At 42.0% G+C, this 12,924-nt stretch overlaps 1 protein-coding gene across 9 annotated transcripts in view; it reads left to right on the top strand.

Moving 5' to 3' along the window:
• LOC105940158 (endonuclease V) overlaps positions 1 to 12,924 on the top strand; it is an 80,889-nt gene that overhangs the window by 51,565 nt on the left and 16,400 nt on the right. For 2 of the 9 annotated variants that reach the window (XM_036137108.1, XM_036137104.1), the window contains one exon: positions 1,827 to 1,837. The exons of the other annotated variants lie outside the window; for them this stretch is intronic. The gene's annotated coding sequence lies outside the window, so the exon portion shown is untranslated. Of the gene's footprint in view, positions 1 to 1,826; positions 1,838 to 12,924 lie in introns of those variants that run through there. 9 annotated transcript variants of the gene reach the window in all.

The following is a 12,924-nucleotide window of genomic DNA, read 5'->3' as shown; positions in this document are numbered from 1 at the left end:
ACGTTGTTTGTACTTGGAGCTGCCGTCAAGTGGCATTCCCTTGTATATTCTTCTTTAATGGAGGCGGATACAAGGAGCCAGGTTTTACAAACAAAACTCTAAAAAGTGTGATTTGCATTTGTATTCAGTTCGTGTCAGTTACTAATTTCTTGAATTACCTTTTACCACAATAAGACCCTGGAGGATTTAGAGACATTTATGCTCATTCTTGGTTACAAAAATGGCTCATGGTGAAGGCCTGTTAGATGCATCATGTTCGTGATCATCATTTTTTTGCAACTTGCCACAGATTTCTAACTAGATTCAAGGCTGACTTTGACTGTGCCATCATCATAAATGGACATGGACAGTGACCTGAACCCTTATTGTAGTTCCAGCTGCATGTTTAGGGTCATCGTCCCGCTGGAAGGTGAACTTCTGCTCCAGGCTCAATTCTTTTCCAACCTCTAGCAGGTTTTCTTTTAGCATTGCCCTGAATTTAGCTCTAGCAATGGCTGCATAATATCAGGAAATGTTTCCTTTTGATGCAATTCTTGAACATTGTGAAAACTGAAGGTCCCTGACTAAAAAACCTGGTTCACCTTGACCCTTTTTTTTTCTTTACCATCATATTCTTTACCCCCTGTCCGCGAGCTTCTACATTTTACTCACTAAAGATATTCATGTACATGAGGAGTGGGCCCTCAGGGCAGTCAGAGTAAATCCAACAGGCCAAATATAATGTTGATGCACAAAACATGAATATCTGATCCTTGTAATGTAAAATCCTACAGCCTCAATCAGTGCTTTGTGATTGCAACATTACACTCATTCCAGTGTTGTGATTCCATGTTATAAAGCTTTAGCTTCACATTAGCTGGTGATAAAAAAACAAAAAAAAACTTGAGGCTGGGCTCACCAGAGGTCAGGGATTACGGCACAAATATAAAGTCATGATATGTCCCACATGTGTCTTGAATTAATCTCACTGGATGAAAAATGACACAAAAAGCGTTCCCGGGCACAGAGAGCTGCAACCAACATGAAGTCAGATGGAGGCCACATTTTTTAAAGCTACTCACTCATTTGTCCGTCTTCTCACGCCGTTAAAGAAATATGACTTTAAATAACCTTCAATAGACCCAGACTGGAAAATCACAGCACACAGAGACGATTACATTTTATTTGGTAATTTGTTTTTACCGTGTCTGCACTGTTTTTTCTGCAGCGACCCCCCCCCCCTTTTTTTTTTGACAAGCCGCCACTGCTCCACAATGAGCAGCTTCTCTTGTTTCAGCTAAACCAATGAATCCATGATGCTGCCACCCACTCTGTGCCATCTTGTGGATTATGTGTTCAGGGTGATGTACACACGTACCGTTTTGGGTCTCATCTGACCGCAGCGCCTTCTTCCACGTCTCTGATGATTTTCTTCTAGCCACTCTATCCCCGATTCATGGAGGAAATTACCAATAGATGTCGTGCTGGTAAAGATACTCAGTCATCCAGGTCATGGTCATTTTAAAAAAAGTAAAAAACAAAGCAACTGGACTTGTTTTCCGTAGTTTGAAGACGTTTTGCTTCCTCCCCAGGAATCTTTCTCAATTCAAAAAGTCTGGAGTAATGTGGAGTACCAAGCATTATACTACAATTATAAAGCTTGTTACTCCACATTACTCCAGACTTTTTGAATTGAGAAAGCTTCCTGGAGAGGAAGCGAAACGTCTTCAACTTCGGAAAACAAGTCCAGTTTCTTTGTTTTTTACTTTTTTTGGAATGACCAACAGATGTCCTTTTCCACCTGACCTGTGGCTCCTTGCTCTTCCCCTCATTAATTTTCTTGGTAGGTTTGCAGATGTGCCAAGCTCCTTTCATTTTCAGATGATGGTCTGAACATTGCTCTAGGAGAGAAAGCTTGGAGTGTTGCTTTAGAAGCTAACCCCGACCAGTCGGCTGTGTTCCTCAGCCTTCACGTTGTTTTTTTTGGTCACTGATTTTGCTATATTTTAATCATGTAAAGCACTTTGCATTGTCTTTGTACTGAATTGTGCTATATAAATAAATTTACCTTGCCTTTGCCTTGTCTTGCCATGTCTTCTAACAAACCTCGGAGGCTTCTCGCTGAACAGCTGCATTTATGCTGGTGAGCTCAAATTACTACTTTGGTTACTTCTGAACGCAATTGGTTGTTCTGGTTTAACTTAGGGGTGTTAGAGTAAAAGGGGGCTGAATACAAATGCCCATCGTGCCTTCCAGGTTTTGGTAGCTATCCATCATTTTTTATCCACCTCACCGTTGTGTTGAATATGTCGAAGTTTGTTGTTGTCGTGTGAGAAGCATGAAAGTTGTTAAAGCCGTGAACACTTTTGGAAGACACTGCTGCGTGTGTGTTTGTGTATCTCCTTTAGGAGAAGAGACGATTCATGGGGGGGACTTGTTGTAGAAAGGTCAGGAAGTACGCCGATTTACTGACAGTATAAAGTGTGTTAAATCAACAACAACAACAACAAACAGGCGGGAGCAAGAGGTAAAGTTGACATGGAGTCTTCGGATGATGGAGAGTTTTTAATCTTTTCTTATCCTCACTTTCTGTTGGAAGTCCGCCATCCATTTCCAGGAAAAAAACAAACAAATTGGATGTCAACGAGAAGAAAACTGGAAGCAAAAAGCGCATTTTTGCGTGTCTGCTTAGATGGTGGGAGAGAGAGGAATGGGGCGACGAGAGCGAAAGCAAAGCTTCTGCAGATATAGGCAAAGACCCTCCCCTTTGTCTCGCTCTTTATTTATTCTCCCTCCTGCCTGTCTGTCTGACGCAGTGGAGGGGAAATCGCATACATTTCATCATGCCCGGCCTCCAACAGCAAAAAACCCTCAGCGCTGCCTCGCCTCCCTCTGCCCAGAATGCCGCCGCGCGCCTCTCCGGTGCTGATAAATTGCCACCCCCTGCCTCATTTTTCACCATCTCATCATCAAACACACTGACAAGGAGCCCCTGCGCACTCCTCAACGATAACAAGAACAATCGCTGAGCCCCAGGAACGGGAGACGGGGATGAGAGAAAGGACAAATGGGTTGGCAGATCAGGAGGATGTGTGGCAGATGAAGGAGGGCAGCAGAAAAACTGGGTTTCATTTATGCATTTGGTTCTTTTTAAAAAAAGGAGAGAAACAACTGAGGAACAACAGCTTAATCTTGAGGTTTTTGTTTTCTGGTTCTGTTTAAAAGCCTAAAATAAAAGCGCTGATCAGTGTAACATCTGCAGCAGCTTCGGCTGGGTATGAGCAAAGTTTTGGATTCCTGCCGCGTCACTGTTTTCTGCCGATGCCCGACAGCTGCAGATGTGATGGGTGTCGCCGTAGGAGAATACCCACAAACGGCGGCTAAGTTGGCTGCTTCCTCACTCAACTCCCTGCCGCAACAATATCATAATCTGCAGCAGCCATGTGACTGAGAGGGAGCTCACCGTGGGGGTCCTGTCAGGGAGGAAGACGCACGATGTTCAGCAGACTGCAGTACGCCAGGAGGAAGACTGGGGACCGCACGTCTTCGCTTCATCTGTTCCTTCATTACTCTCCGCCGTGCGTTGACCTTTGTTTTTCTTTATTTGTCTTCCATGCTGGTGGAGGAAGCCACAGAGCGAGTCATGTCCCCTCTCTCTGGACCTGAGAGGGTCCTCACACATTGACCCCCATCTGTGAGAAGGCCCAGCAGAGACTGTGCTCCCTGTGGCACCTCTGTGACGTGGCAGCTCTGATTGGCCACCGCCTCTGCTGCCTGAACAGCCTGACTGAACACACCTGCTCTCACTCGTCTCCTCCTGGGCGTATTTAATCAGTCTGTTCCCTTCCTTCCATGCCAGTTCGTCTTTGTTTCTCCCAGCAAGCGTTCCAGCGCTTTTTTCCCCCCAAGTTTTCTAGCCTCTAGTGACTTTTGGGCCTATCTTGTGCTTCGACTCCGCCTCAGCTCGGTGTTTTTTTTTGGTTGTCTCTGCCCTCTTTGAGCTGTCATTAAACCACAGAACCACGTGTCATCATTTGAGTCCTGCCTGCCCAGTTTCTTGTCACAGGCTCAAGGAGGACAACCTTCCCCAGGAGCTGCTGATCATCTTCAGGTCTGTCTTGTGCTCATCCGTCTCCGTGTGGTTTAGATCACAGGTTATTCAGACTTTTGCCCTCATGTTGGCGCTACAGAGCCCTGATGGCTAAAACGAGCCGACACAGAGCCAGTTTCTATCCCCAGGCTGTTGACGACGAACTCCTTACAAAAAAAACAAAAAACCTATATACATATACTTAAAGATCTGTATGTATGGACAAATAAATGCTTTCCTGTACAAACAGCCCAGTTCTTAGCCTATGTCATGATTTGAGTTTTTGTTTTGGTTTAAGTGTGTCGTTTTTATGTTATCAGCCAGGGTTCTGTAAGCTTTTTGTTCAGTTTTGGTTTACCTGCCAGGTCACTTACCTGTCTTGGTTTGTTTTGTGCCATGTTGTGGGCTCTGGGGTTATTTGGTATTTTGATTCTGTGTATGTTATCAGTTTTTTTTCTATCTGCCATGTTTTTCTGTTATTGTTTTTGGTTTCTGGCTTGCTTCTGTTTTCTGTTGGGAACTCGGCACTGATGGCTGGTTTGATTATTCTCTTTACACGCCTGCTCTGCTCCACCCCGCCTGCAATTATCTTTTACTGGCTTCACCTGGTCTCAGTTCTATATCATCCCTGTTCAGTCAGTCATCAGTGCCAGTTCGTCTGCTACAGTTACCGGTGAGTCTGATCCAGTGTCTTGTTTACCTGTTCGATTCTCTCCTGACTTATGTTTAGTGTTTCTGAGCCATCCTGTTTCCTGTACAGCTGATTCTGTTCATAACTAGTAGAGCTTGGTTTGCTCCTAGTGCCTCTGAGTTTTTGTTGCCATCCTCGGATCTTTTTGTAGGACACTGTTTTTGAATTCTGCTTTGGACACTCCTGATTATCTGTTTTTTCACTTTTTTTGACTCTGGACTGGTTTTTTTGATTAAGTTTCTTGTTTTCCCCTTTTGAAATTGGACTGCATCGCCTCTCCTGTTCCCTGTCCCATCGGCAGTAACAAAATAAATATATTGTTACGGCATTACGTTTGTCTGGCTTAATACTGGGTCCTCAACCTTTTGAATCATTACACAGTTCTTAGCCTATGATAAGGTTTTGTCTGTTATAGGTTGTAGTTTGCTGTTCTGCTTGATGTTACTTGTCTGTTTGTTTACACACAAATGAAAATGTGGAACATGTGATTTCCCATTGTTTGTTCCTTTTAACATTGACATGTGCGGTGTTTTCACGGACTTATTTTACTGTTTTAGTCGTTTTACTCTAAAGCCTACAAAATTAGTTCCCTTTGGCATTGCATTGCAATCCCACTGCTGTTTGAGTGTTACACCGCAGTGTGTAACACTCAAACATTACCTGGTGCATCACCATTACCTGACTCCGCCAGATAGATTTGCTCCGCATATCCATCTGGGAACCTTCCGTTGAAGTAATTTTGGGAAGGGGCGAAAATACTGGTTAGCTGATTGGCCTATGTTGGTGATAGACGGGCCAAATGAACCAATCAGATTCGTCGTCGCTCTGAGCGACGACGAAAACACAACCACAAGCCAAGCTACTCTTGCTGCTGCAGGTAAAGGCTCGTTAGCTCAGCAAAGAAATACTCTGTAATTCCGATAAAACTTGCTCGATAGCCACGCTAACGCTAGTTTCATCGGCTGAAGCTGCCATGTTCTTTAGAATGAACTGTCGCTCCTCGTTGCGTCACACCTCAACCCGCCTCAAAGCCAACGCTGATTGGACGTTCGTTTGGTGAACGGCTCCAAATTTTCTTTAACGGAGAGTAGCCAGACTGATCTGCGAGTGAAACCTTGAAAGCTTGCGAGATCAGGATGGTCTCACGAGGCTAGCATCACCATACAACCTTGGTAAAAACTCAATCCCACACATCCGCCTGTATCTCTTTACTCCAGGTATCGTAGCGTCTTCACTACATGCCGCACTTGCTCTATGCAGAAAATAAGTAAACTTCTTCCTACGTGTAATGATGACTCAATTGAGGCTAATCAATTGTAGTAATGGTGACTTAGCTTTAACAAAGCCAATGATGCAAAGCAAAAAAAAAAAAAAAAAAAAAGAAGAGCATTAAGTTTTACCAATGAGGACAAGAGGACATTACCTGACAAGACTTGAGTTTTTGTCTTTCCTCAGGAGATGCGTATTCAATAGGAACTATATAAAACAGTGTCTTGCATTAGTATTTATATCCCTTACGTTTATTAACACATTTTCATGTCACGGCTGCAAACATCAATGTATTATTATGTGGTAGACCAACATAAAGTAATACATATTTGTCAAATGGAAGACAATGTTACATAATTTCTTATTTTCTTTTTCTTTTTTTTCTTTACAAAAGTCTGAAAATGGCAGCATGTATTAAGCCCCCCTGAGTCAGCACTTTATAGAACCACATGTTGCTGCACTATATGTCGGCTTTGTGAATCAAGAGACGGAAATATTTGCCTACTTTTCCTTATTAAATACAGTATCTCAGTCTCAGCTTGATTAGATGTTAACAGCATTTTTTAAGTGTTGGAAATAAGTATGGACTTTGACTAGGCCACTCAAACACACAAATATGCTTTGTTCTAAACCACTCCATCGCAACTCATGCTGGATGTTTAGCATCATTAGCTTTGTTTACATGCACAAAATCACACGATCGGATTAAAATGTATTCGGATTAAATAATCGGATTGAACAATTTATATGAACACACAATCAATGAATCCGATCATAATATGTGTTTATATGCACCTGGCTTTATTCAGAATAAAACCACTTCGACATGCGCAATTATCAAATTCCCCTAAAAAAAAAAACCCACAGGAGCAGAAGTATTTCTGTCTTTGCTAAACAACAATAAATAGTAAACAAAGCGGTATTATACAAATTTGTTTGTCTTCCAAGCGCCCAGGCTGGACTTGCATGATGTTCTAATTACGGTTGAAACGTTTCTGAGTAAGCAACAATTTTCAGCTTTTCCATTTTTTCAAATAGGTTGTATCGAGAGTCCCGATAGTTTTGTCTCCTGATGTATTTCCGACACTCGACAACGCGGAAATGCGCCACGTTCATGTCGGGCGCACATGAGCATTCGGCTCAGTTTGCCACATTCAGAATAACTTAATCCTGACAAGCATTTATATTCACGTTGATCAGATTATCAATCGGCATAAAACATCCCTCTCATTCCGATTACAGTTTCATTCCCATTGAGCTTAATCCGATCATCATATTCCGGTTGGCTTGTGTACGGGACGCATTTTTATTCGGATCGGCCCTTTATTCCGATTACTTTTATCCATGTAAACGTAGCTAATGTTTTGGAAGGTGGACCTCCAGACCCAGTCTCAAGTCTTTTGGTTTTTCTTCCAGGAATGTCCTATATTTTAGTTTCATCTAGCTTCCTACTGACTCTGACTAGCTGAAGAAAACAGTAACCCCACAGTATGTTGCTGCCAACGTCACGTATGCATAATGTGTTGCAGGTGAAGTTCAGTATTATACATTTTTTGTGTGTCGTGCTTCTGGCAAAATGCTGATGAATAAAAGCATTGTCATCCTCAGGATTTTACCACCACCACATCTCACCATTCTCACTGTTTTCTCAGGACAATACAGTTAGTTTTCTGCCAAATATTGCGTTTTGCATGTAGGCCAGAAGGTTACACAATGTGTTCAGCTGACCAGTTCACCTTTTTCCACATGTTCCACAACTTTAGGTCTCTCCAGCTCCTCCACAGTTACAGAGGTCCTCTTTGAGGGATTTTTGATGAATGCTCTGTTAGCAAAGCCTGACAGTGTATGTGGATGGTCATGTTGTGATAGCGCTGTGCCATCATCTTCCCACCTTCCGATGATGGATTAAACAAAGTTCCTCTGAGGCCTTCACAGATCAGCTGTATGTATACTGAGAATAAATCACAGATTTCTGATGGTAGTTGATTGATTTTTATTTATGTGTATCACAGTAAAGGGGGCTGAATACTTATTTCAGATTTTTAATTGGTAACACATTCTGGAAATAGTATCTTATTTTCCTTTCACTTTTATGCACTGCTTCTTATTAGTCCATCACTTAAAATTGAAAAAGACCGTCAAGTTTATGGCTATAATGTGACAAAATGCGAACAAGTTCTAGGAGTATGAGTAGTTTAGGCACTGTGTATAAATAACATGTGATCCTGTTCTTGTTTTTTTGTTTGTATGTGTGGAAGGATAACTGCTTTGATGTTTGGGTACCTTTAAAAAAAAGTGGAAATTATGAATGCGTGTGATCTGGACTGCAAAGACTATTAAAATGTATAAATGAAGTCCAGTTATCACCAGACCCGCTTGTTTCTCAATGTTGTGTTTATTGATTTATTTGAATTAGTTCTCCTGAATAAAGATGCTGTATTCATGAATTGATTGAGATGCATTTTAGTGCTTGTTTCATAATGAACTGAAGTCTCTGTTGAATGGTGTTTATTCTGGTGTTGCATGAATGGAAAAATCTTTCATAGACTCCCCCGCTGAGTGCTTTGTTTTTCATGACATTTCACTATATATATATATATATATATATATATATATATATATATATATATATATATATATATATATATATATATAATATTACACTTTGATGATTCACACATCTTCAAACACTGTTCGCTGTCTTTCATCTCTTTAAAGAGAAAAGCTCTGTCAATAATGGGGTTTAATATGATGCTGGCCAACTCTGCAGCTATTACAGCTTTAGCCCACTCCTTGCAAGGTTTAGAAGTATGTTTATGGGAATGATTCACCATTCTTTCAGAAGTGCATTTGTAAGGTCAGGCACTGATGTTGGACGGGAAGCTTCCAGTCTCAACTCTAATTGAGCTCAAACAGGTTTTGTAAGATTTAGGTCAGGGCTCTGCCCAGAGCCGTCAAGTTCTTCCACACCAAACTGACTCATCCATGTCTGTATGGTTCTTTGTGCACTGGTGCGCCGTCACGTTGGAGCAGGAAGGGACTATCCCCAAACGGTTCTCACAAAGTTGGAAGCACAAAATTGTCCTTTGAACTAAAGGGTTGAGACCAACGGATCAAATATAGCCCAACATCACAATCCCCCCTTTTTCTAGCAGTTTATAATTGACACAAGGCAGTCAGGCAAGTGCGGTTCTCCTGAGAACCCCCAAACCCAGACTTATCCGTGTGGACTACCACTTTGTGACTGAGTTGCTGCCATCCTCAATCGCATCCATTGTTTTATAATACCAACAACAGCTAGCTGTGGAATATTTAGAAATGAGTAAATGTCACAAATTGACTTATTACCTTTATGCATGCCTTTAAGCAGTTTGTCAAAGCCTAATGCCCAACATTTAAGTTTAACTGAGCCACACCTGTGGATCCGTTTCAAGGCGACTCCTCAAACGAACGGCTTTTTGCATAACATCATAGAAAAATCAGGAGCTCTATGCAAATATACCAGGTCGAGAGCTGAGGACCCCACAAGTTTCACTCATATTTTTAAACGATTACGAATGTAAGCGCCCCTGAAGTGTCCAGCCGTCCGTCTGCGGGTTGGGTTCTGCAGCCCAACCTGCAGTTTATGAGGAAATCAAGGGTGGGAAACTTGCTTGGTTTCTCTGTGAATAAATAGCAAAGGGAAACATTGTCCTAGTTTGGATGTAACAATTCCCAGTGAACATATGCCTCTGCCTCAGAATTAAGCCTCACTTTTTGTTCAATAACTAAGGCATGTATCACTGTTCGCCTCAGGTTGTATTTGCATTATCTGGAGAGCTTGGAATGACTGGATGATATTTTACTCGGTCCTGCTTTGTGAGGCTTTAATAGGGATTACTCTGTTTTACTGTAGGTCGTGCAATTAGACAAGGAAGCTTTCCCAAAATAATCATTACAACTCACTGATTCAAGGCCCACAAATAACCACATGCTGAAATGCAGCGCAAAGCTTGTTATTCTGCCTTGACTTTAGAGACTTCATTCATCATCCTTCTCATTGTTATTTCTCATATGTTAAATATTTCTCTAGAGACAGGATTTACTTACCTTTCTCTCGTTTTTTTTGGCTGTGACTGTGGGGGAAAAAAAAAAAGCTGTTTTGTATGCACGCTCACACCCACCTCTCCTTGCACACATATCATGTCTCACTTAAAGGAACTCACAGCTCCTGGGCTTCTTCCCCGCAGCCCACCTGTAATGCCTTGTCATCCGTAAGCCTTAGTGAACTGTGAGGAGATCACGAGTCGTGGCAACTCGTGTTGCCTGTGAGTAAGGACGCTGCAGCGGGCTAAACGTTGCCTCACTGCCACCGCAGCGCATTTGCATTGCAGTAATGCGCTCTTTTCCTCTAGGCAGGGAAAGAGTGGGATTTGTTAATAAAATGATTTTAAAATCATAGTCGATGTGTTTTTTTTATTTTTTTTTGTAACTTATGAGCGTCGGATTGTTCTCTGAATGGGTCATGTGACTTAGAATGATGCTTTATGGCAGTCTGGGCTCCCCTTAAACATCATAGCTAACCTTACATGCTTCTACTTTTCTCATCCTTGGGTCAAGGTTTGTCATGGCCATCGTTATTATTACCAAATTCAGTAAATGTAGTTTACAAAACTGCATGTCAGCTCTTCTCCTCTGTTGAAATTCCTGCAGCCTTTCATAATCAGATGATTGAACCTGTTGTCTGCTCCCCCTGGCTCTGCCTGGTCCTCTTCCTCTCCCTTTTGAAATGGGAGTGTAATCTAGAGTATAATCTGGCACTCACCTCACACATCCTATACTCACCATGTTGTGATGGAGTTGCAGTTGTTCTCAGTCATGTCAACTTTTTTTATTTAACACCAACAGTTGTCTTTGGAGTACTTAGAAGATAGTAAATGTCCCGAATGGACTTATTTATCAGCTGTCATCCTATCATTGTACAAAGATCGAATTCACTGTTTAATGAGATCAACCTATTCTTTCACAAACATTTGTAAAATTACTCTCCATGCCTGGGAGCTGGATGTTATACCCCAATTTTTGGAATTGGTTGAACCCCCTGAATCCTGTGATTTAGATGGCTACAAGGGGGTAGAAGACTGCTGAACACCTCTTTATGCAAGAATGGCTATAGACTACAAACGTGTCAAGGTTTCTTGTCAAAATTGCAGAATTAAGATAATCTCTCTTTTATTCATTTTTTTAAATATACTTTTTCTTTGATCTTCTCCCATTTTTTCCTGTGTCTTCTGTAATTTATGCTTCATCACCTCCTTATTTCGGTGTTTCCCTTTCAAGGGTCGCCCCACAAGTCATCCATCTCCATCTAACCCTGTCTTCTGCATCTTCTTCTCTCACACCAACTGCCTTCATGTTTTATTTCACTCCATCCATAAATCTCTTCTTTGGTCGTCCTCCAGGGCTCCTGCCTGGTAGTTCCAGGTTCAACATCCTTCTATGGATGTACTCGCTATCCCCCCTCTATACCTGTCCAAACCATCTCAGGCTGGCTTTTCTATATTGTTATGCTATTACACACTGTTTAAAGTTATTTAATGTTTAATAAATAACTCTCGGTCTGTTAGGTATTGTCTGTAAAGTCTTTGCTTACAACTCAGTCCCGATTTTTCCTCATGGCTTGATGGCACAACAATATCTATTTCTCAGTAATCCTAAAAATACAGACAGGAAGACACAAACGTAATGTGATCAGGGCCGACCTCTACTTTCCTTCTCATTTAGAAATACTGAGTACATGGAAGTAGAATCATCCATGGCCTCAACACGATAAAACAACGGACGATGTGTCTTGGTGTGTCTGTCCACACACACCAAACGCAGCCCCCAAAATATTACATAAAAGTCTGCTGTACAAATTGTTAGAGTCTGACAGGCATCTCAGTATTAGTCTGTCCCGATTTCCACTTCCTCTTGCTGGATAAGAGGCACTATTAGATTTATTGCAAATAATTCCTCTTGGGTAAGGAGCCTGTGGGCTTTAGCAGGCAAGATGTTGATGTTATCACTGCCAGCAACAGCCTGTGCTCTGTGCTGCTCTCTTTGAGTTTGATATATTAGGAGGAAATCCCTCAAAGTGGATGTAGGTCTTTTTCGAGAATATTTATTTCTGTTACGGCTTTTGAGCAGTGTTAGTGAGGTACACCGCCACATTATGGTGATGACCAAATTAACTGTGTGGTTTTAATTTAAATCCAACTTTATGCAGTCATTCTTTTATTTTTATTTAACCTGTGTTCAGTCCCGTCCAATACGGTCCGATTTTTAATTGAAATCCAGTTACATTTAGTGTAGCCGTAACACAAATTACTACGAAAGGATTCAGTAAATTATAATGTGCCAAAAGGCTGAAATTGGATGAGAATACATGAATGCTGAGGATGTAAATCCCAAAGGCAAAAGGCCTCCATCTCATTCATATTGAATGCAGGCTGTACTTATATTCCATTCCCACTGATGCTGCTCCTGCGAGTGTCTGTCATAAATATTTGCCCAAAATGTCAACTTCCATAAAAATTTGCTGTTGCTGTCATTTTGAATCATGAAGTTTGAACATGCTCGGCCTCCGAGTTTGACTTGCAACCTGTCACCGGATCGTAGATGTCGGGCCATCATTGTCTGTCTCACCCAGAGGTTGGTCACATGGTCGGCGTGGAGAGGATGCATCACCTCGGGGGCCGCCTTGGCGCCAGAGCAACAAACCCCCCCACCCCGTCACACTGGCATATCTTCATCACTCAGGACTCTGCCTGCGTCACACAGAGCCGGCCTGACACCCGACGCTGAAACCTCCCATGCACCCACTGCAAGTTCTGTTTCATCCCAGCCGACTCCTCTGCTGTCCCTTTGCTTTAAT

The sequence above is a fragment of the Fundulus heteroclitus genome, chromosome 5, assembly GCF_011125445.2.
Source record: "Fundulus heteroclitus isolate FHET01 chromosome 5, MU-UCD_Fhet_4.1, whole genome shotgun sequence".
Taxonomy (NCBI): domain Eukaryota; kingdom Metazoa; phylum Chordata; class Actinopteri; order Cyprinodontiformes; family Fundulidae; genus Fundulus; species Fundulus heteroclitus.
This window is presented reverse-complemented; position numbering and strand designations above follow the sequence as displayed.